Genomic DNA, 22,187 nt, shown 5'->3' on the forward strand with positions numbered 1-22,187 from the left:
TTTTAATACAAACGTAGAAACTACACCCCTGAGCCTATCGCTGCTACTTCCTCGGCGAGAAACGCTTATTACAGAAAATTTAGACTAAACGAAGGTTCCACCGAGATTCGAACTCGGATCGCTGGATTCAGAGTCCAGAGTGCTAACCGTTACACCATGGAACCAGACAGGAGAATGGGACTCGTAAATACACTTAGCAGTGTTCTGACGTACTTCAGACACTTCCTACTTGCATTTTTTAACCTAATTGACACGATCGAGCATTATAAAACTTAATCTGGGCAATGTTTGCACTTGCAGCCGATGACTGCATTTCCTGTGCGTCTATATGGCAGCGCTGAGTAGCAGTGTGTGGAAACGAAAGACAGGGACGGACGTAAAGCAATCAGTACGAATAAGAAAGTATGCAGAGCCTCTGGTAGCTCAGTTGGTAGAGCGGTGGACTGTAGTGGAGGATTCACAGTTATCCATAGGTCGCTGGTTCAAATCCGGCCCAGAGGACTGTTTTTCTAATCTCAGGAGCAAAGAGGCTCCAGAGCATGCCCACTCGGTCAGAACCTCCCTATGTTTTAAACCTATTTTAAAGGAAATTCATTTGCTCAGCTTCTAGTAGCTAGTTGATAATCATGGGATTCTTAGCCTTCGTAGGATAATGATATTTCTTCGAATTATAGTAAAATTGCTTGCTCTTACAGGCATTACTCGTTTAATGTGCTATATAGGTCACATAGTCGCACCAATATTCAGCCGTTTCATAGACATCTCGTTTTTAATACAAACGTAGAAACTACACCCCTGAGCCTATCGCTGCTACTTCCTCGGCGAGAAACGCTTATTACAGAAAATTTAGACTAAACGAAGGTTCCACCGAGATTCGAACTCGGATCGCTGGATTCAGAGTCCAGAGTGCTAACCGTTACACCATGGAACCAGACAGGAGAATGGGACTCGTAAATACACTTAGCAGTGTTCTGACGTACTTCAGACACTTCCTACTTGCATTTTTTAACCTAATTGACACGATCGAGCATTATAAAACTTAATCTGGGCAATGTTTGCACTTGCAGCCGATGACTGCATTTCCTGTGCGTCTATATGGCAGCGCTGAGTAGCAGTGTGTGGAAACGAAAGACAGGGACGGACGTAAAGCAATCAGTACGAATAAGAAAGTATGCAGAGCCTCTGGTAGCTCAGTTGGTAGAGCGGTGGACTGTAGTGGAGGATTCACAGTTATCCATAGGTCGCTGGTTCAAATCCGGCCCAGAGGACTGTTTTTCTAATCTCAGGAGCAAAGAGGCTCCAGAGCATGCCCACTCGGTCAGAACCTCCCTATGTTTTAAACCTATTTTAAAGGAAATTCATTTGCTCAGCTTCTAGTAGCTAGTTGATAATCATGGGATTGGTTGGTTGGTTGGTTGGTTGGTTTGGGGAATTAAAGGGACCAGACTGCCATGGTCATCGGTCCCTTTTTCCAAAGACATAGAACACCCACAGAGAACAAAAACGAGGAACAGAAGAGATCACAGACGATACAGAACAGGAGAGACTGAGACAAAGACAAGACAAAACGAAACGAACGAAAACCACATAGAGATAAACGGTGGTTGGCCGACCATACAAATAAAAAAGGAAAAGCCAACCACTTAGAAACACATTAAAAAATCAGTGTAAAATCATAGGCCAAAGGCCAGAGTCGACACAAAACAAAAATAAAACAGAAACACTCAGATTAAATGATAAAATCCCCCTGCCCGAATAAAACGTAAAACTAAGTCAGCCATAGTGGAGTCGTCTGTTAAAAGGGCAGGGAGCGTATCAGGCAGCGCAAATGCCTGCCTGACCACAGCTAAAAGGGGGCAGGCCAACAGTATGTGGGCCACTGTCAAAGCCGCCCCGCAGCGACATACAGGAGGGTCCTCCCGGCGCAGTAAATAACTGTGTGTCAGCCGGGAGTGGCCAATGCGGAGCCGGCAAAGAACTACCGATTCCCTGCGAGTGGCTCGCAGGGATGACCGCCACACAGCCGTCGTCTCCTTGACAGCACGGAGTTTATTGGACAATGGCAGTACGCGCCATTCCTCGTCCCATAGCGCCAAGATTTTGCGGCGGAAGACTGCCCGCAAATCAGTCTCTGGGAGGCCAAGGTCCAGAGATGGCTTGCTGGTGGCCTCTTTCGCCAGGCGGTCAACATGTTCGTTACCCGGGATACCGACATGACCGGGGGTCCACACAAAGACCACAGAGCGGCCGCAACAGGCAAGAGTATGCAGAGACTCGTGGATAGCCATCACCAGACGAGAACGAGGGAAACACTGGTCGAGAGCTCGTAAACCGCTCAGGGAATCGCTACAGATAACGAAGGACTCACCTGAGCAGGAGCGGATATACTCTAGGGCACGAAAGATGGCGACCAATTCAGCAGTGTAAACGCTGCAGCCATCCTGCAAGGAACGTTGTTCGGAACGGTCCCCTAGAGTGAGCGCATACCCGACACGACCAGCAACCATCGAACCGTCAGTGTAGACAACACCAGAGCCCTGATACGTGGCCAGGATAGAATAAAAGCGGCGGCGGAAGGCCTCTGGAGGGACTGAGTCCTTCGGGCCCTGTGCCAGGTCCAGCCGAAGGCAAGGGCGACGAACACACCATGGGGGTGTATGCAAAGTAGCCCGGAAAGTAGGTGGAACAGTGAAAACCTGAAGCCCAGAGAGAAGCTCCTTGACGCGGACCGCTATTGTACAACCAGACCGGGGCCGACCATCTGGCAGATGGACGACCGATCGCGGGAACAGGAGACGATAATTTGGATGCCCGGGCGAGCTGAGAACATGGGCAGCATAAGCGGCCAGCAAACGTTGGCGTCGGAACCGCAGGGGAGGGACACCTGCCTCCACGAGTAAGCTGTCCACAGGGCTGGTGCGGAAAGCACCAGTGGCAAGGCGTATCCCGCTGTGGAGAATTGGGTCCAGCACCCGCAACGCAGACGGGGAGGCTGAGCCATATGCCAGGCACCCATAATCCAGACGGGACTGAATTAACGCCTGGTAGAGCCGTAGCAGGGTAGAGCGGTCGGCTCCCCAGCGGGTGTGGCTCAAACACCGGAGTGCATTGAGATGCCGCCAACACGTCTGTTTGAGCTGCCGGATGTGAGGCAGCCAAGTCAACCGGGCATCGAAAACCACCCCCAAAAACCTGTGGGTCTCCACCACAGCAAGGAGTTCGTCGGCAAGATAAAGCCGCGGCTCAGGATGGACTGTTCGGCGCCGGCAGAAATGCATAACGCAGGTCTTGGCTGCCGAAAACTGAAAGCCATGCGCTACAGCCCAAGACTGCGCCTTACGGATAGCGCCCTGTAGCTGACGTTCAACAGCTGCAATGCCAGTAGAGCTGTAATAAAGGCAGAAGTCGTCAGCATACAGGGAAGCGGAGACAGAATTTCCCACGGCCGCAGCAAGCCCGTTAATGGCTATTAAAAACAGACAGACACTTAAAACAGAGCCCTGTGGCACACCGTTCTCCTGGACGTGGGAGGAACTATACGAGGCCGCGACTTGCACGCGGAAGGTACGACACAACAGAAAATTGCGGATAAAAATCGGCAGAGGACCCCGAAGACCCCATCCATGAAGCGTAGAAAGAATGTGATGACGCCATGTCGTATCGTACGCCTTCCGCATGTCGAAAAAGACAGCGACCAGGTGCTGACGGCGGGCAAAGGCAGTACGGATGGCAGTCTCCAGGCTCACCAGATTGTCGGTGGCGGAGCGGCCTTTACGGAACCCACCCTGAGACGGAGCCAGAAGGCCCCGAGACTCCAGTACCCAATGCAAGCGCCGGCTCACCATCCGTTCGAGAAGCTTGCACATAACGTTGGTGAGGCTAATGGGACGGTAGCTGTCCACCTCCAGAGGGGTCTTTCCAGGTTTCAAAACAGGGATGACAATGCCTTCCCGCCATTGCGACGGAAACTCCCCCTCGACCCAAAGACGGTTGTAAAGATCGAGAAGGCGCCGCTGGCAGTCCACTGAAAGATGTTTCAGCATTTGACAGTGGATGCCATCTGGCCCAGGAGCGGTATCAGGGCAAGCAGCGAGGGCACTGCGAAATTCCCACTCACTGAATGGAGCATTGTAAGATTCTGGGTGGTTGGTGCGAAACGAAAGGCTCCGACGTTCCATCCGCTCTTTAATGGAGCGGAAGGCCTGGGGGTAATTCGCAGAAGCGGAACTCAAAGCAAAATGCTCTGCTAAGCGATTTGCAATGACGTCGGAGTCAGTACAAACTGCTCCATTCAGTGAGAGCGCAGGGACGCTGACAGGTGGCCGATAGCCGTAGACGCGTCGAATCTTGGCCCAGACCTGCGATGGAGAGACATGGAGGCCAATTGTGGACACATACCGCTCCCAGCACTCCTTCTTGCCTTGGCGGATAAGGAGGCGGGCCCGCGCACGCAGCCGTTTGAAGGCGATAAGGTGGTCGAGGGAGGGGTGTCGCTTGTGACGCTGGAGCGCCCGCCGGCGATCTGTAATCGCTTCAGCGATCTCAGGCGACCACCAAGGCACAGCCTTCCGCCGAGGGGACCCACAGGAATGGGGAATGGCAGATTCGGCGGCAGTAACGATGCCGGTGGTGACCGATTGAACCACCGCATCAATGTCATCGGTAGAGAGAGGCTCAAAAGCGGCAGTGGAGGAGAACAAGTCCCAGTCAGCCTTATTCATAGCCCATCTGCTAGGGCGCCCAGAAGAGTGGCGCTGTGGTAGTGACAAAAAGATCGGAAAATGGTCACTACCACACAGGTCGTCATGCACACTCCATTGGACAGACGGTAAGAGGCCATGGCTACAGATGGAAAGGTCAATGGCGGAGTAGGTGCCATGCGCCACACTGAAGTGTGTGAAGGCACCATCATTTAACAGCGAGAGATCGAGCTGCGACAATAAATGCTCAACGATGGCGCCTCGACCTGTTGCCACTGACCCACCCCACAGAGGGTTATGAGCGTTGAAGTCGCCCAATAGCAAGAAAGGTGGCGGCAATTGGGCGACCAGTGCAGCCAGGACATGCTGCGAGACATCACCATCCGGTGGAATGTAAAGACTGCAGACGGTAACAGCCTGTGGCGTCCACACGCGTACAGCGACAGCCTCTAGAGGCGTCTGGAGAGGGACAGACTCGCTGTGCAGAGTGTGAAGGACATATATGCAGACGCCACCAGACACCCTTTCATAAGCTGCTCGGTTCTTATAATAACCCCGATAGCCACGGAGGGCGGGGGTTCGCATTGCTGGAAACCAAGTTTCCTGGAGAGCAATGCAGAAGAAAGGGTGAAGGCTGATAAGGTGGCGGAGCTCAGCTAGATGGTGGAAGAAACCGCTGCAGTTCCACTGGAGGATGGTGTTGTCCATGGCTGGGAAAGGCGTGACGGGACTGGGAAGGCAGATTACGCCACTGGGGCACCTGCTGCCTCCGATGGAGCATCCGTGCAAATGCCATCCATTGCGTCCGCGGGACCGGCAAGAGCGAGGTCCTCAGCGGACGCCAGAATCTCCACCTCGTCCTCAGAGGCAGAGCTTGTAGGGAGCGGCGGGATCGGTGCCACCGCATTACCGTTGGTCTTGGGGACTTTCTTCCTTTTCTGCTTATCACGCTGTGCCTTCGGCTCATCAGGCTGCATGGGCTTCACTGGGTCAGTCTCTGGGACAGACGACGACCGCGAGGCCCGACGACCAGGGACTGGCGGTTGTTTCAACCACTTGCGGGCGTCCGCCTTGCCACTGGTCGGAACTTGCGAAGGGAGGTCCCCAAGGGATCCCTTCCTGGCGAGAGCAGCCGAAGAAGTCTTACGCTTCTCCGGCTGGGAAGGGGGAGCTGATGTCCCCGAAGGTTGGGAGGGTGTTGCTCCTGAAGAAGATGGAGCAGGAGCAACAGGGTGTGAAGTGCCCCCCACAAGCAAGGGGGCCGGTGGATGCTGACCGATCTTAGGGCCGATTCGTGATGACGGGAGAACCGTCGTTGCAGCAGCGGCGTAGGTCGACGGCATTGCCACAGGATGGAGCCTCTCATATTTCCGTCTAGCCTCGGGGTAGGTCAGCCGGTCCAAGGTCTTATATTCCATTATCTTCCGTTCTTTCTGCAATATCCTACAGTCCGGCGAGCAGGGGGAATGGTGTTCTCCGCAGTTAACACAGATAGGAGGCGGGGCACATGGAGTATCGGGATGCGAAGGACGTCCGCAATCCCGACACGTCATGCTGGAAGCACAGCGAGATGACATGTGCCCGAACTTCCAGCATTTAAAACACCGCATCGGAGGAGGGATATATGGTTTCACATCACAACGATAAACCATCACCTTAACCTTTTCGGGTAAGACATCACCCTCAAAGGCCAAGATGAAGGCACCGGTGGCGACCCGATTATCCCTCGGACCCCGATGGACGCGCCGGACGAAGTGAACACCTCGTCGTTCGAGGTTGGCGCGTAATTCATCGTCGGACTGCAGAAGAAGATCCCGGTGGAATATAATACCCTGGACCATGTTCAGACTCTTATGCGGCGTGATGCTAACGGAAACATCCCCCAACTTGTCACAATTGAGCAACCTCCGTGACTGGGCAGAGGATGCCGTTTTTATCAACACCGATCCAGACCGCATCTTGGACAAGCCCTCCACCTCCCCGAACTTGTCCTCTAAATGCTCTACAAAGAACTGCGGCTTCACGGATAGAAAAGATTCCCCATCTGCTCTGGTACAGACAAGATATCTGGGCGAATACGTCTCAGTGTCACGCAATGCCTGTCGTTCCTCCCATGGTGTGGCGAGGGAGGGGAACGATTTGGGGTCATAAACGTTACCTTTAAAATGGGCTCTCGAACGCTTAGAGACTGCTGACGGCTGGCCGCCAGCGACAGATGATGTACCACGCTTCATTGCGGGTCATCCGCCCTGATGCCACCTACTCCGACCAAGGGCCCTCCCCACGGGCGCCACCCAGCCACAGCAAAGACCACCTGGCAGGATGGCCATTGCCGGGAGTCCTGATGCCCCAGGGAGATGGGCATCTACTCCTTGGCATACGTGGGGAGTGAACGGCGCAGGCATCAGTAGAGCGATCCCTGTGTTGTCAGGGGGCTACAACCAAGAGGGTACATGGCGACCCCACCACAACGGACTGGCTACCGTGCTGGATCTTAGGTGCAAAAATGGCCAAGGTCGTCGTCACAGTTAAAAGAAACACTGCAGAGTGTAACGTGGTAATCGCCCAAGAGATCGAAAACGAGCGGGACACCATTGCAACGACGAGAAAGACGGCTATAGGTCTAATTGTACGAAGGATACAGTGCACCATGTAAGGTGCCCTTCCCCAATTGGCTCGCTCTTCGGAATAATTTAGATAGATGGAGGTCAAACCCGAGAGGGGACCATCACATAAGGCCGAAACGTTTGAGACTCCTTTTAGTCGGCTCTTACGACAGGCAGGAATACCGCGGGCCTATTCTTACCCCCGAACCCGCAGGGGGGAATCATGGGATTCTTAGCCTTCGTAGGATAATGATATTTCTTCGAATTATAGTAAAATTGCTTGCTCTTACAGGCATTACTCGTTTAATGTGCTATATAGGTCACATAGTCGCACCAATATTCAGCCGTTTCATAGACATCTCGTTTTTAATACAAACGTAGAAACTACACCCCTGAGCCTATCGCTGCTACTTCCTCGGCGAGAAACGCTTATTACAGAAAATTTAGACTAAACGAAGGTTCCACCGAGATTCGAACTCGGATCGCTGGATTCAGAGTCCAGAGTGCTAACCGTTACACCATGGAACCAGACAGGAGAATGGGACTCGTAAATACACTTAGCAGTGTTCTGACGTACTTCAGACACTTCCTACTTGCATTTTTTAACCTAATTGACACGATCGAGCATTATAAAACTTAATCTGGGCAATGTTTGCACTTGCAGCCGATGACTGCATTTCCTGTGCGTCTATATGGCAGCGCTGAGTAGCAGTGTGTGGAAACGAAAGACAGGGACGGACGTAAAGCAATCAGTACGAATAAGAAAGTATGCATAGCCTCTGGTAGCTCAGTTGGTAGAGCGGTGGACTGTAGTGGAGGTGGTGGTGGTTGTTGGATGTTTAAGGGGGACTAAACAGCGAAGGTCATCAGTCCCCCATTCCAAAATCAGGCGAGCCGAAAATCTACGAAGCAGATAAAAACCAAAGGGGGAGGAGACGTCCCCCCAGGCGCTAAAAGAACACAAATGCAGCAACGAACACTACGGACAAGAACAGAACAGAGGAACACCAGACAGAAAGAAACAGAAGAAAGGAAGAGGGCCGGAGACTGGTTGACTGACCACGAGATCAAAAAAGGGAAAGAGTCAACCATCTCACGGCCTACCAGAACAGCAACAGACACGAGGACAAAAGACACAGAAAGGGAAAGGCGCAGGACCTCCCTAAATCGAACCATAAAAAGGACTACCACGGATAAAATTTAAAACGTCATCAGCCATGGAGGCATCGTCAGATAAAACCAAAGCCAAAGTGCCCGAGAGATTAAAAGATTGCCGGAGTGTGCGCAGTCGAGGACACTCCAGCAAAATGTGGCCGACCGTCAGCCGGGACCCACACTGACACAAGGGGGGATCCTCCCGACGCAAGAGATGGCCGTGCGTCAGGTACGTATGGCCGATGCGAAGCCGACACAGGACTACCGAGTCCCTGCGAGAAGCCCGCAGGGAGGAACGCCACACATCGGTCGTCTCCTTGACAGCCCGCAGTTTATTCGGGGCTGTCATGCCACGCCACTCAGCAGCCCACATCCCAAGTACCTTACGGCGCAACACCAGCTGCTGGTCGCGAGCCGTAAGGCCGATCTCCAAAGCTGGGGTGTCTATCGCCCCTTTGGCCAGCCTGTCTACACGTTCGTTCCCTGGGATGCCAACATGACCGGGCGTCCAAACCAGGACCACTGAACCACCAGAACGGGCAATGGCGGAAACAGCCTCCTGAATGGAGGACACCAGAGGAGAGGAGGGATAGCAGCGGTCGATGGCCTGAAGGCTGCTCAGGGAGTCACTGCAGATGACAACGGACCTACCTGAGCAGAAACGGATGTGCTCAAGAGCGCGCAAGATGGCCACCAGCTCTGCAGTAAAAATACTGCAGCCAGCCGGCAAGGAGCGTTGCTCAATATGGACAGAGTGAGCAAAGGCGTAGGCAGTGCGACCATCAACCAGGGAACCATCAGTGTAGACAGGCTCACAGCCCGGAAATGATTCGAGGAGCGCAAGAAAACGGCGACGGAGGGCCACAGGCGGAACCGAGTCCTTAGGGCCCTGTGCCAAATCCAGACGGACAGACGGCCGGGACAAACACCAGGGAGGCGTAGGTGTATGGACCCGGAAGGGAGGCAGAAGAGGGAATGACCCCAGTTCTGACAGCAGGGACTGGACACGGACAGCTACGGAAAGCCCAGACCTAGGTCGCCGTTCGGGCAGATGGAGGACCATGGCAGGGAAAAGCAGGCGACGATTGGGATGGCCTGGCGAGCAATGCACGTGGACAGCATAGTCGGCGAGCAGTCGATGGCGGCGAAACCGCAGTGGGGGAACCCCGGCCTCCACCAGTAAACTATCCACGGGGCTCGTACGAAAAGCGCCAGTTGCAAGCCGGACCCCACAGTGGTGTATGGGGTCTAACAACTTCAACACTGAGGGTGACGCAGACCCATAGGCCAGGCTCCCATAATCAAGCCGGGACTGCACAAGGGCTCTGTACAATTGGACTGTAGTGGAGGATTCACAGTTATCCATAGGTCGCTGGTTCAAATCCGGCCCAGAGGACTGTTTTTCTAATCTCAGGAGCAAAGAGGCTCCAGAGCATGCCCACTCGGTCAGAACCTCCCTATGTTTTAAACCTATTTTAAAGGAAATTCATTTGCTCAGCTTCTAGTAGCTAGTTGATAATCATGGGATTCTTAGCCTTCGTAGGATAATGATATTTCTTCGAATTATAGTAAAATTGCTTGCTCTTACAGGCATTACTCGTTTAATGTGCTATATAGGTCACATAGTCGCACCAATATTCAGCCGTTTCATAGACATCTCGTTTTTAATACAAACGTAGAAACTACACCCCTGAGCCTATCGCTGCTACTTCCTCGGCGAGAAACGCTTATTACAGAAAATTTAGACTAAACGAAGGTTCCACCGAGATTCGAACTCGGATCGCTGGATTCAGAGTCCAGAGTGCTAACCGTTGGTTGGTTGGTTGGTTGGTTTGGGGGATGAAAGGGACCAGACTGCCATGGTCATCGGTCCCTTTTTCCAAAGACAAAGAACACCCACAGAGAATAAAAAAAAGAGGAACAGAAGAGATCACAGACGAGATCACAGACGAGACAGAACAAGAGAGACGGAGACAAGGACAAGACAAAACGAACTAAAACCACACAGAGTGTGACGGTGGTTGGCCGACCATAGAAATAAATAAGGAAAAGCCAACCACTTAGAAACACATTAAAAAACCAGTGGAAAATCATAGGCCAAAGGCCAGAGTCAACACAAAACAATAAAATAAAACAGGAACACTCAGAGTAAATGATAAAATCCCCCTGCCCGAATAAAACGTAAAACTAAGTCAGCCATAGTGGAGTCGTCTGTTAAAAGGGCAGGGAGCGTAGCAGGCAGCGCAAATGTCTGCCGGACCACAGCTAAAAGGGGGCAGGCCAGCAAAATGTGGGCCACTGTCAAAGCTGCCCCACAGCGACATAGAGGAGGGTCCTCCCGGCGCAGTAAATAACTGTGTGTCAGCCGGGAGTGGCCAATGCGGAGCCGGCAAAGAACTACTGAGTCCCTGCGAGTGGCTCGCAGGGATGACCGCCACACAGCCGTCGTCTCCTTGATAGCACGGAGTTTATTGCGCAGTGTCAGTTCGCGCCATTCATTGTCCCATAGCGCCAAGATTTTGCGGCGGAAGACTGCCCGCAAATCAGTCTCTGGGAGGCCAACGTCCAGAGATGGCTTGCTGGTGGCCTCTTTCGCCAGGCGGTCAACATGTTCGTTACCCGGGATACCGACATGACCGGGGGTCCACACAAAGACCACAGAGCGGCCGCAACAGGCGAGAGTATGCAGAGACTCGTGGATAGCCAGCACCAGACGAGAACGAGGGAAACACTGGTCGAGAGCTCGTAAACCGCTCAGGGAATCGCTACAGATAACGAAGGACTCACCTGAGCAGGAGCGGATATACTCTAGGGCACGAAAGATGGCGACCAGTTCAGCAGTGTAAACGCTGCAGCCATCCGGCAAGGAACGTTGTTCGGAAAGGTCCCCTAGAGTGAGCGCATATCCGACCCGACCAGCAACCATCGAACCGTCAGTGTAAACAACACCAGAGCCCTGATACATGGCCAGGATGGAATAAAAGCGGCGCCGGAAGGCCTCTGGAGGGACTGAGTCCTTAGGGCCCTGTGCCAGGTCGAGCCGAAGGCTAGGGCGACGAACACACCATGGGGGTGTATGCAAAGTAGCCCGGAAAGGAGGTGGAACAGTGAAACCCTGGAGCCCAGAGAGAAGCTCTTTGACGCGGACCGCTATGGTACAACCAGACCGGGGCCGACGTTCTGGCAGACGGACGACCGACCGCGGGAACAGGAGGCGATAGTTTGGATGCCCGGGCGAGCTGAGAACATGGGCAGCATAAGCGGCCAGCAAACGTTGGCGTCGGAACCGCAGTGGAGGTACACCTGCCTCCACTAGTACGCTGTCCACAGGGCTGGTGCGGAAAGCACCAGTGGCAAGGCGGATACCACTGTGGAGAATCGGGTCCAGCACCCGTAACGCAGATGGGGAGGCTGAGCCATAAGCCAGGCTCCCATAATCAAGACGGGACTGGATTAACGCCTGGTAGAGCCGCAACAGTGTAGAGCGGTCGGCGCCCCAGCGGGTGTTGCTCAAGCATCTCAGAGCGTTTAGATGCCGCCAACACGTCTGTTTCAGCTGCCGGATATGAGGCAGCCAAGTCAACCGGGCATCGAAAACCACCCCCAAAAACCTGTGGGTCTCCACCACAGCAAGGAGTTCGTCGGCAAGATAAAGCCGCGGCTCAGGATGGACTGTTCGGCGCCGGCAGAAATGCATAACGCAGGTCTTGGCTGCCGAAAACTGAAAACCATGCGCTACAGCCCAAGACTGCGCCTTACGGATAGCGCCCTGTAGCTGACGTTCAACAGCTGCAATGCTGGGAGAGCTGTAATAAAGGCAGAAGTCGTCAGCATACAGGGAAGCGGAGACAGAGTTTCCCACGGCCGCAGCAAGACCGTTAATGGCTATTAAAAACAGACAGACACTTAAAACGGAACCCTGTGGCACACCGTTCTCCTGGACGTGGGAGGAACTATACGAGGCCGCGACTTGCACGCGGAAGGTACGACACGACAGAAAATTGCGGATAAAAATCGGCAGAGGACCCCGAAGACCCCATCCATGGAGCGTAGAAAGAATGTGATGACGCCACGTCGTATCGTACGCCTTCCGCATGTCGAAAAAGACAGCGACCAGGTGCTGACGGCGGGAAAAGGCAGTACGGATGGCCGACTCCAGGCTCACCAGATTGTCGGCGGCGGAGCGGCCTTTACGGAACCCACCCTGAGATGGAGCCAGAAGGCCCCTAGACTCCAGTACCCAATGCAAGCGCCGGCTCACCATCCGTTCAAGCAACTTACAAAGAACGTTGGTGAGGCTAATGGGACGGTAGCTGTCCACCTCCAGAGGGGTCTTCCCAGGTTTCAAAACGGGGATGACAATGCCTTCCCGCCATTGCGACGGAAACTCCCCCTCGACCCAAAGACGGTTGTAAAGATCGAGAAGGCGCCGCTGGCAGTCCACTGAAAGGTGTTTCAGCATCTGACAGTGGATGCCATCTGGCCCAGGAGCGGTATCAGGGCAAGCAGCTAGGGCACTGCGAAATTCCCACTCACTGAATGGAGCATTGTAAGATTCCGGGTGGTTGGTGCGAAACGAAAGGCTCCGACGTTCCAGCCGCTCTTTAATGGAGCGGAAGGCCTGGGGGTAATTCGCAGAAGCGGAACTCGTAGCAAAATGCTCTGCTAAGCGATTTGCAATGACGTCGGAGTCGGTACAAACGGCTCCATGCAGTGAGAGCGCAGGGACGCTGACAGGGGTCCGATAGCCGTAGACGCGTCGAATCTTGGCCCAGACCTGCGAGGGAGTAACATGGAGGCCAATGGTGGACACATACCGCTCCCAGCACTCCTTCTTGCCTTGGCGGATAAGGAGGCGGGCCCGCGCACGCAGCCGTTTGAAGGCGATAAGGTGCGCTAAGGAGGGATGTCGCTTGTGACGCTGGAGCGCCCGCCGGCGATCTTTAATCGCTTCAGCGATCTCAGGCGACCACCAAGGCACAGCCTTCCGCCGAGGGGACCCACAGGAATGGGGAATGGCAGATTCGGCGGCAGTAACGATGCCGGTGGTGACCGATTGAACCACCGCATCAATGTCATCGGTAGAGAGAGGCTCAAAAGCGGCAGTGGAGGAGAACAAGTCCCAGTCAGCCTTATTCAGAGCCCATCTGCTAGGGCGCCCAGAACAGTGGCGCTGTGGTAGTGACAAAAAGATCGGAAAGTGGTCACTACCACACAGGTCGTCATGCACACTCCATTGGACAGATGGTAAGAGGCTATGGCTACAGATTGAAAGGTCAATGGCGGAGTAGGTGCCATGCGCCACACTGAAGTGTGTGAAGGCACCATCATTTAACAGCGAGAGATCGAGCTGCGACAATAAATGCTCAACGATGGCGCCTCGACCTGTTGCCACGGACCCACCCCACAGAGGGTTATGGGCGTTGAAGTCGCCCAATAGCAAGAAAGGTGGCGGCAATTGGGCGACCAGTGCAGCCAGGACGTGCTGCGAGACATCACCATCCGGTGGAATGTAAAGACTGCAGACGGTAACAGCCTGTGGCGTCCACACGCGGACAGCGACAGCCTCTAAAGGCGTCTGGAGAGGGACAGACTCGCTGTGCAGAGTGTGAAGAACATATATGCAGACGCCACCAGACACCCTTTCATAAGCTGCTCGGTTCTTGTAATAACCCCGATAGCCACGGAGGGCGGGGGTTCGCATTGCTGGAAACCAAGTTTCCTGGAGAGCAATGCAGAAGAAAGGGTGAAGGCTGATAAGTTGGCGGAGCTCAGCTAGATGGGGGAAGAAACCGCTGCAGTTCCACTGGAGAATGGTGTTGTCCATGGCTGGGAAAGGCGTGACGGGACTGGGAAGGCAGATTACGCCGCTGGGTCACCTGCTGCCTCCAAGTGAGCACCTGCGCCAGTGCTTTCCATGGCGCCGGAGGGACTGGCGAGATCGAGGTCCTCAGCGGACGCCAGGATCTCCACCTCGTCCTCAGACGCAGAGTTTGAGGGTGGCGGTGGGACAGGTGCCACCGCAATGTCAGGTTGCTTGGGAGCCTTTTTCTTCAATGGCTTCGCACGCTGTGCCTTGGGAGGGTCTGGCTGGGAGGGCCCCACTGGGTCAGTCTCAGGGACGGACGACGACCGTGAAGCCCTATGACCAGCGACCGGTTGTTGTTTCAAAACTTTGCGGGTATCCGCTTTGACACTGGGCAAAGCCTGGGAAGGGAGGGCCCCAAGGGACCCCTTCCTGGCTGGAGTGGCCGAAGAAGCCCTACGCTTCTCCGGCTGGGAAGGGGGGACGAATGTCCCCGATGGTTGGGGTGGTGTTGCTCCTGGAGTAGATGGAGCAACAGTGGGCGAAGTGCCCCCAACAACCAAGGGGGCCGGTGCATTGAGACATGGCTGAGAGGCAGCAGTACGTGACGACACGGGAGAGGATCGGACTGCTTGTGCAGCAGCGGCATAGGTGGATATCATGGGCACGGGATGTAGCCGCTCATATTTCCGCCTTGCCTCAGTGTAGGTCAGGCGGTCCAGGGTCTTATATTCCATTATCTTCCTTTCCTTCTGGAAGATCCGACAGTCCGGTGAGCAGGGGGAATGGTGTTCTCCACAGTTAACACAGACGGGAGGCGGAGCACATGGAGTATCAGGATGCGAAGGACGTCCGCAATCCCGACACGTGATGCTGGAAGTACAGCGAGATGACATGTGCCCGAACTTCCAGCATTTAAAACACCGCATCGGAGGAGGGATATATGGTTTCACATCACAACGGTAAACCATCACCTTAACCTTTTCGGGTAAGACATCACCCTCAAAGGCCAAGATGAAGGCACCGGTGGCTACCTGATTATCCCTCGGACCCCGATGGACGCGCCGGACGAAGTGAACGTTCGAGGTTGGCGCGGAATTCATCGTCGGACTGCAGAAGAAGATCCCTGTGGAATATAATACCCTGGACCATGTTGAGACTCTTATGCGGCGTGATGGTAACTGAAACATCCCCCAACTTGTCACAATTGAGCAACCTCCGTGACTGGGCAGAGGATGCCGTTTTGATGAGCACAGAACCCGAGCGCATCTTGGACAGGCCCTCCACCTCCCCGAACTTGTCCTCTAAATGCTCCACAAAAAACTGGGGCTTGGTCGACATGAAAGATTCTCCATCAACCCGCGTACACACGAGGTACCGGGGTGAATATTCTCCACTGCCTTCTCTAGCAAGTCGTTCCTCCCATGGAGTAGCTAGGGAGGGAAACGATCTCTGATCCAATTTCTTCACGTTGAGGTTAGACCTCGATCGCTTAGAGACTGCTGGTGGAGGCCCACCAGCGAGAGATGATGTACCACGCTTCATTGCGGGTCATCCGCCCTGATGCCACCTACTCCGACCAAGGGCCCTCCCCACGGGCGCCACCCAGCCACAGCAAAGGCCACCTGGCAGGATGGCCATTGCCGGGAGTCCCGATGCCCCAGGGAGATGGGCATCTACTCCTTGGCATACGTGGGGAGTGAACGGCGCAGGCATCAGTAGAGCGATCCCTGTGTTGTCAGGGGGCTACAACCAAGAGGGTACATGGCGACCCCACCACAACGGACTGGCTACCGTGCTGGATCTTAGGTGCAAAAATGGCCAAGGTCGTCGTCACAGTTAAAAGAAACACTGCAGAGTGCAGCGTGATAATCGCCCATGAGATCGAAAACGAGCGGGACACCATCGCAACGACGAGAAAGACGGCAATAGGTCTAATTGCACGAAGGATACAATGCACCATGTAAGGTGCCCTTCCCCAATTGGCTCGCTCTTCGGAATAATTTGGATAGATGGAGGTCAAACCCGAGAGGGGACCATCACATAAGGCCGAAACGTTTGAGACTCCTTTTAGTCGCCTCTTACGACAGGCGGGAATACCGCGAGCCTATTCTAACCCCCGAACCCGCAGGGGGAGCTAACCGTTACACCATGGAACCAGACAGGAGAATGGGACTCGTAAATACACTTAGCAGTGTTCTGACGTACTTCAGACACTTCCTACTTGCATTTTTTAACCTAATTGACACGATCGAGCATTATAAAACTTAATCTGGGCAATGTTTGCACTTGCAGCCGATGACTGCATTTCCTGTGCGTCTATATGGCAGCGCTGAGTAGCAGTGTGTGGAAACGAAAGACAGGGACGGCCGTAAAGCAATCAGTACGAATAAGAAAGTATGCAGAGCCTCTGGTAGCTCAGTTGGTAGAGCGGTGGACTGTAGTGGAGGATTCACAGTTATCCATAGGTCGCTGGTTCAAATCCGGCCCAGAGGACTGTTTTTCTAATCTCAGGAGCAAAGAGGCTCCAGAGCATGCCCACTCGGTCAGAACCTCCCTATGTTTTAAACCTATTTTAAAGGAAATTCATTTGCTCAGCTTCTAGTAGCTAGTTGATAATCATGGGATTCTTAGCCTTCGTAGGATAATGATATTTCTTCGAATTATAGTAAAATTGCTTGCTCTTACAGGCATTACTCGTTTAATGTGCTATATAGGTCACATAGTCGCACCAATATTCAGCCGTTTCATAGACATCTCGTTTTTAATACAAACGTAGAAACTACACCCCTGAGCCTATCGCTGCTACTTCCTCGGCGAGAAACGCTTATTACAGAAAATTTAGACTAAACGAAGGTTCCACCGAGATTCGAACTCGGATCGCTGGATTCAGAGTCCAGAGTGCTAACCGTTACACCATGGAACCAGACAGGAGAATGGGACTCGTAAATACAGTTAGCAGTGTTCTGACGTACTTCAGACACTTCCTACTTGCATTTTTTAACCTAATTGACACGATCGAGCATTATAAAACTTAATCTGGGCAATGTTTGCACTTGCAGCCGATGACTGCATTTCCTGTGCGTCAATATGGCAGCGCTGAGTAGCAGTGTGTGGAAACGAAAGACAGGGACGGCCGTAAAGCAATCAGTACGAATAAGAAAGTATGCAGAGCCTCTGGTAGCTCAGTTGGTAGAGCGGTGGACTGTAGTGGAGGATTCACAGTTATCCATAGGTCGCTGGTTCAAATCCGGCCCAGAGGACTGTTTTTCTAATCTCAGGAGCAAAGAGGCTCCAGAGCATGCCCACTCGGTCAGAACCTCCCTATGTTTTAAACCTATTTTAAAGGAAATTCATTTGCTCAGCTTCTAGTAGCTAGTTGATAATCATGGGATTCTTAGCCTTCGTAGGATAATGATATTTCTTCGAATTATAGTAAAATTGCTTGCTCTTACAGGCATTACTCGTTTAATGTGCTATATAGGTCACATAGTCGCACCAATATTCAGCCGTTTCATAGACATCTCGTTTTTAATACAAACGTAGAAACTACACCCCTGAGCCTATCGCTGCTACTTCCTCGGCGAGAAACGCTTATTACAGAAAATTTAGACTAAACGAAGGTTCCACCGAGATTCGAACTCGGATCGCTGGATTCAGAGTCCAGAGTGCCAACCGTTACACCATGGAACAAGACAGGAGAATGGGACTCGTAAATACACTTAGCAGTGTTCTGACGTACTTCAGACACTTCCTACTTGCATTTTTTAACCTAATTGACACGATCGAGCATTATAAAACTTAATCTGGGCAATGTTTGCACTTGCAGCCGATGACTGCATTTCCTGTGCGTCTATATGGCAGCGCTGAGTAGCAGTGTGTGGAAACGAAAGACAGGGACGGCCGTAAAGCAATCAGTACGAATAAGAAAGTATGCAGAGCCTCTGGTAGCTCAGTTGGTAGAGCGGTGGACTGTAGTGGAGGATTCACAGTTATCCATAGGTCGCTGGTTCAAATCCGGCCCAGAGGACTGTTTTTCTAATCTCAGGAGCAAAGAGGCTCCAGAGCATGCCCACTCGGTCAGAACCTCCCTATGTTTTAAACCTATTTTAAAGGAAATTCATTTGCTCAGCTTCTAGTAGCTAGTTGATAATCATGGGATTCTTAGCCTTCGTAGGATAATGATATTTCTTCGAATTATAGTAAAATTGCTTGCTCTTACAGGCATTACTCGTTTAATGTGCTATATAGGTCACATAGTCGCACCAATATTCAGCCGTTTCATAGACATCTCGTTTTTAATACAAACGTAGAAACTACACCCCTGAGCCTATCGCTGCTACTTCCTCGGCGAGAAACGCTTATTACAGAAAATTTAGACTAAACGAAGGTTCCACCGAGATTCGAACTCGGATCGCTGGATTCAGAGTCCAGAGTGCTAACCGTTACACCATGGAACCAGACAGGAGAATGGGACTCGTAAATAGACTTAGCAGTGTTCTGACGTACTTCAGACACTTCCTACTTGCATTTTTTAACCTAATTGACACGATCGAGCATTATAAAACTTAATCTGGGCAATGTTTGCACTTGCAGCCGATGACTGCATTTCCTGTGCGTCTATATGGCAGCGCTGAGTAGCAGTGTGTGGAAACGAAAGACAGGGACGGCCGTAAAGCAATCAGTACGAATAAGAAAGTATGCAGAGCCTCTGGTAGCTCAGTTGGTAGAGCGGTGGACTGTAGTGGAGGATTCACAGTTATCCATAGGTCGCTGGTTCAAATCCGGCCCAGAGGACTGTTTTTCTAATCTCAGGAGCAAAGAGGCTCCAGAGCATGCCCACTCGGTCAGAACCTCCCTATGTTTTAAACCTATTTTAAAGGAAATTCATTTGCTCAGCTTCTAGTAGCTAGTTGATAATCATGGGATTCTTAGCCTTCGTAGGATAATGATATTTCTTCGAATTATAGTAAAATTGCTTGCTCTTACAGGCATTACTCGTTTAATGTGCTATATAGGTCACATAGTCGCACCAATATTCAGCCGTTTCATAGACATCTCGTTTTTAATACAAACGTAGAAACTACACCCCTGAGCCTATCGCTGCTACTTCCTCGGCGAGAAACGCTTATTACAGAAAATTTAGACTAAACGAAGGTTCCACCGAGATTCGAACTCGGATCGCTGGATTCAGAGTCCAGAGTGCTTACCGTTACACCATGGAACCAGACAGGAGAATGGGACTCGTAAATACACTTAGCAGTGTTCTGACGTACTTCAGACACTTCCTACTTGCATTTTTTAACCTAATTGACACGATCGAGCATTATAAAACTTAATCTGGGCAATGTTTGCACTTGCAGCCGATGACTGCATTTCCTGTGCGTCTATATGGCAGCGCTGAGTAGCAGTGTGTGGAAACGAAAGACAGGGACGGCCGTAAAGCAATCAGTACGAATAAGAAAGTATGCAGAGCCTCTGGTAGCTCAGTTGGTAGAGCGGTGGACTGTAGTGGAGGATTCACAGTTATCCATAGGTCGCTGGTTCAAATCCGGCCCAGAGGACTGTTTTTCTAATCTCAGGAGCAAAGAGGCTCCAGAGCATGCCCACTCGGTCAGAACCTCCCTATGTTTTAAACCTATTTTAAAGGAAATTCATTTGCTCAGCTTCTAGTAGCTAGTTGATAATCATGGGATTCTTAGCCTTCGTAGGATAATGATATTTCTTCGAATTATAGTAAAATTGCTTGCTCTTACAGGCATTACTCGTTTAATGTGCTATATAGGTCACATAGTCGCACCAATATTCAGCCGTTTCATAGACATCTCGTTTTTAATACAAACGTAGAAACTACACCCCTGAGCCTATCGCTGCTACTTCCTCGGCGAGAAACGCTTATTACAGAAAATTTAGACTAAACGAAGGTTCCACCGAGATTCGAACTCGGATCGCTGGATTCAGAGTCCAGAGTGCTTACCGTTACACCATGGAACCAGACAGGAGAATGGGACTCGTAAATACACTTAGCAGTGTTCTGACGTACTTCAGACACTTCCTACTTGCATTTTTTAACCTAATTGACACGATCGAGCATTATAAAACTTAATCTGGGCAATGTTTGCACTTGCAGCCGATGACTGCATTTCCTGTGCGTCTATATGGCAGCGCTGAGTAGCAGTGTGTGGAAACGAAAGACAGGGACGGCCGTAAAGCAATCAGTACGAATAAGAAAGTATGCAGAGCCTCTGGTAGCTCAGTTGGTAGAGCGGTGGACTGTAGTGGAGGATTCACAGTTATCCATAGGTCGCTGGTTCAAATCCGGCCCAGAGGACTGTTTTTCTAATCTCAGGAGCAAAGAGGCTCCAGAGCATGCCCACTCGGTCAGAACCTCCCTATGTTTTAAACCTATTTTAAACGAAATTCATTTGCTCAGCTTCTAGTAGCTAGTTGATAATCATGGGATTCTTAGCCTTCGTAGGATAATGATATTTCTTCGAATTATAGTAAAATTGCTTGCTCTTACAGGCATTACTCGTTTAATGTGCTATATAGGTCACATAGTCGCACCAATATTCAGCCGTTTCATAGACATCTCGTTTTTAATACAAACGTAGAAACTACACCCCTGAGCCTATCGCTGCTACTTCCTCGGCGAGAAACGCTTATTACAGAAAATTTAGACTAAACGAAGGTTCCACCGAGATTCGAACTCGGATCGCTGGATTCAGAGTCCAGAGTGCTAACCGTTAAACCATGGAACCAGACAGGAGAATGGGACTCGTAAATACACTTAGCAGTGTTCTGACGTACTTCAGACACTTCCTACTTGCATTTTTTAACCTAATTGACACGATCGAGCATTATAAAACTTAATCTGGGCAATGTTTGCACTTGCAGCCGATGACTGCATTTCCTGTGCGTCTATATGGCAGCGCTGAGTAGCAGTGTGTGGAAACGAAAGACAGGGACGGCCGTAAAGCAATCAGTTGGTTGGTTGGTTGGTTTGGGGGATTAAAGGGACCAGACTGCCATGGTCATCGGTCCCTTTTTCCAAAGACAAAGAACACCCACAGAGAATAAAAACAAGGAACAGAAGAGACCACAGACGAGACAGAACAAGAGATACTGAGACAAAGACAAGACAAGACAAAACAAACTAAAACCACACAGAGTGTGACGGTGGTTGGCCGACCATACACAGAAAAAAGGAAAGGCCAACCACGTAGAAACACATTAAAAAATCAGTGTAAAACCATAGGCCAAAGGCCAGAATCAATACAAAACAATAAAATAAAACATAAACACTCAGAGTAAATGATAAAATCCCCCTGCCCGATTAAAATGTAAAACTAAGTCAGCCATAGTGGAGTCGTCTGTTAAAAGGGCAGGGAGCGTAGCAGGCAGCGCAAATGTCTGCCTGACCACAGCTAAAAGGGGGCAGGCCAGCAAAATGTGGGCCACTGTCAAAGCTGCCCCACAGCGACATAGAGGAGGGTCCTCCCGGCGCAGTAAATAACCGTGTGTTAGCCGGGAGTGGCCAATGCGGAGCCGACAAAGGACGACGGAGTCCCTGCGGTTGGCTCGCATGGATGACCGCCACACAGCCGTCGTCTCCTTGACAGCACGGAGTTAATTGGACATTGTCAGTTCGCGCCATTCATCGTCCCATAGCGCCAAGATTTTGCGGCGGAAGACTGCCCGCAAATCAGTTTCTGGGAGGCCAAGGTCCAGAGATGGCTTGCTGGTGGCCTCTTTCGCCAGGCGGTCAACATGTTCGTTACCCGGGATACCGACATGACCGGGGGTCCACACAAAGACCACAGAGCGGCCGCAACAGGCGAGAGTATGCAGAGACTCGTGGATAGCCATCACCAGACGAGAACGAGGTGGTGGTGGTGGTGGTGGTGGTTGTTGGATGTT

General features: G+C 51.8%; 16 non-coding genes across 16 annotated transcripts; 8 read left to right on the forward strand and 8 right to left on the reverse strand.

Annotated features, from left to right (window-relative positions):
• Window positions 1–92: 92 nt before the first annotated feature.
• Trnaq-cug lies at window positions 93–164 on the reverse strand. Its single transcript has one exon. It is a non-coding gene; the product is annotated as a tRNA-Gln (tRNA).
• A 248-nt stretch (window positions 165–412) lies between these two features.
• On the forward strand, window positions 413–501 carry Trnay-gua. The gene is given in 2 exon segments: window positions 413–449; window positions 466–501. It is a non-coding gene; the product is annotated as a tRNA-Tyr (tRNA).
• A 358-nt stretch (window positions 502–859) lies between these two features.
• Trnaq-cug lies at window positions 860–931 on the reverse strand. The gene has a single exon. It is a non-coding gene; the product is annotated as a tRNA-Gln (tRNA).
• A 248-nt stretch (window positions 932–1,179) lies between these two features.
• On the forward strand, window positions 1,180–1,268 carry Trnay-gua. The gene is given in 2 exon segments: window positions 1,180–1,216; window positions 1,233–1,268. It is a non-coding gene; the product is annotated as a tRNA-Tyr (tRNA).
• A 6,494-nt stretch (window positions 1,269–7,762) lies between these two features.
• Trnaq-cug lies at window positions 7,763–7,834 on the reverse strand. The gene has a single exon. It is a non-coding gene; the product is annotated as a tRNA-Gln (tRNA).
• Window positions 7,835–16,674: 8,840 nt separating this feature from the next.
• On the forward strand, window positions 16,675–16,763 carry Trnay-gua. The gene is given in 2 exon segments: window positions 16,675–16,711; window positions 16,728–16,763. It is a non-coding gene; the product is annotated as a tRNA-Tyr (tRNA).
• Window positions 16,764–17,121: 358 nt separating this feature from the next.
• Window positions 17,122–17,193, reverse strand: Trnaq-cug. The gene has a single exon. It is a non-coding gene; the product is annotated as a tRNA-Gln (tRNA).
• A 248-nt stretch (window positions 17,194–17,441) lies between these two features.
• Window positions 17,442–17,530, forward strand: Trnay-gua. Its single transcript is given in 2 exon segments — window positions 17,442–17,478; window positions 17,495–17,530. It is a non-coding gene; the product is annotated as a tRNA-Tyr (tRNA).
• A 678-nt stretch (window positions 17,531–18,208) lies between these two features.
• On the forward strand, window positions 18,209–18,297 carry Trnay-gua. The gene is given in 2 exon segments: window positions 18,209–18,245; window positions 18,262–18,297. It is a non-coding gene; the product is annotated as a tRNA-Tyr (tRNA).
• Window positions 18,298–18,655: 358 nt separating this feature from the next.
• Trnaq-cug lies at window positions 18,656–18,727 on the reverse strand. The gene has a single exon. It is a non-coding gene; the product is annotated as a tRNA-Gln (tRNA).
• A 248-nt stretch (window positions 18,728–18,975) lies between these two features.
• Trnay-gua lies at window positions 18,976–19,064 on the forward strand. The gene is given in 2 exon segments: window positions 18,976–19,012; window positions 19,029–19,064. It is a non-coding gene; the product is annotated as a tRNA-Tyr (tRNA).
• Window positions 19,065–19,422: 358 nt separating this feature from the next.
• On the reverse strand, window positions 19,423–19,494 carry Trnaq-cug. Its single transcript has one exon. It is a non-coding gene; the product is annotated as a tRNA-Gln (tRNA).
• A 248-nt stretch (window positions 19,495–19,742) lies between these two features.
• On the forward strand, window positions 19,743–19,831 carry Trnay-gua. The gene is given in 2 exon segments: window positions 19,743–19,779; window positions 19,796–19,831. It is a non-coding gene; the product is annotated as a tRNA-Tyr (tRNA).
• Window positions 19,832–20,189: 358 nt separating this feature from the next.
• Window positions 20,190–20,261, reverse strand: Trnaq-cug. The gene has a single exon. It is a non-coding gene; the product is annotated as a tRNA-Gln (tRNA).
• Window positions 20,262–20,509: 248 nt separating this feature from the next.
• On the forward strand, window positions 20,510–20,598 carry Trnay-gua. The gene is given in 2 exon segments: window positions 20,510–20,546; window positions 20,563–20,598. It is a non-coding gene; the product is annotated as a tRNA-Tyr (tRNA).
• Window positions 20,599–20,956: 358 nt separating this feature from the next.
• Trnaq-cug lies at window positions 20,957–21,028 on the reverse strand. The gene has a single exon. It is a non-coding gene; the product is annotated as a tRNA-Gln (tRNA).
• Between the last annotated feature and the right edge of the window lie 1,159 nt (window positions 21,029–22,187).

This window comes from Schistocerca americana, unplaced genomic scaffold, assembly GCF_021461395.2.
Source record: "Schistocerca americana isolate TAMUIC-IGC-003095 unplaced genomic scaffold, iqSchAmer2.1 HiC_scaffold_103, whole genome shotgun sequence".
NCBI classification, from domain to species: domain Eukaryota; kingdom Metazoa; phylum Arthropoda; class Insecta; order Orthoptera; family Acrididae; genus Schistocerca; species Schistocerca americana.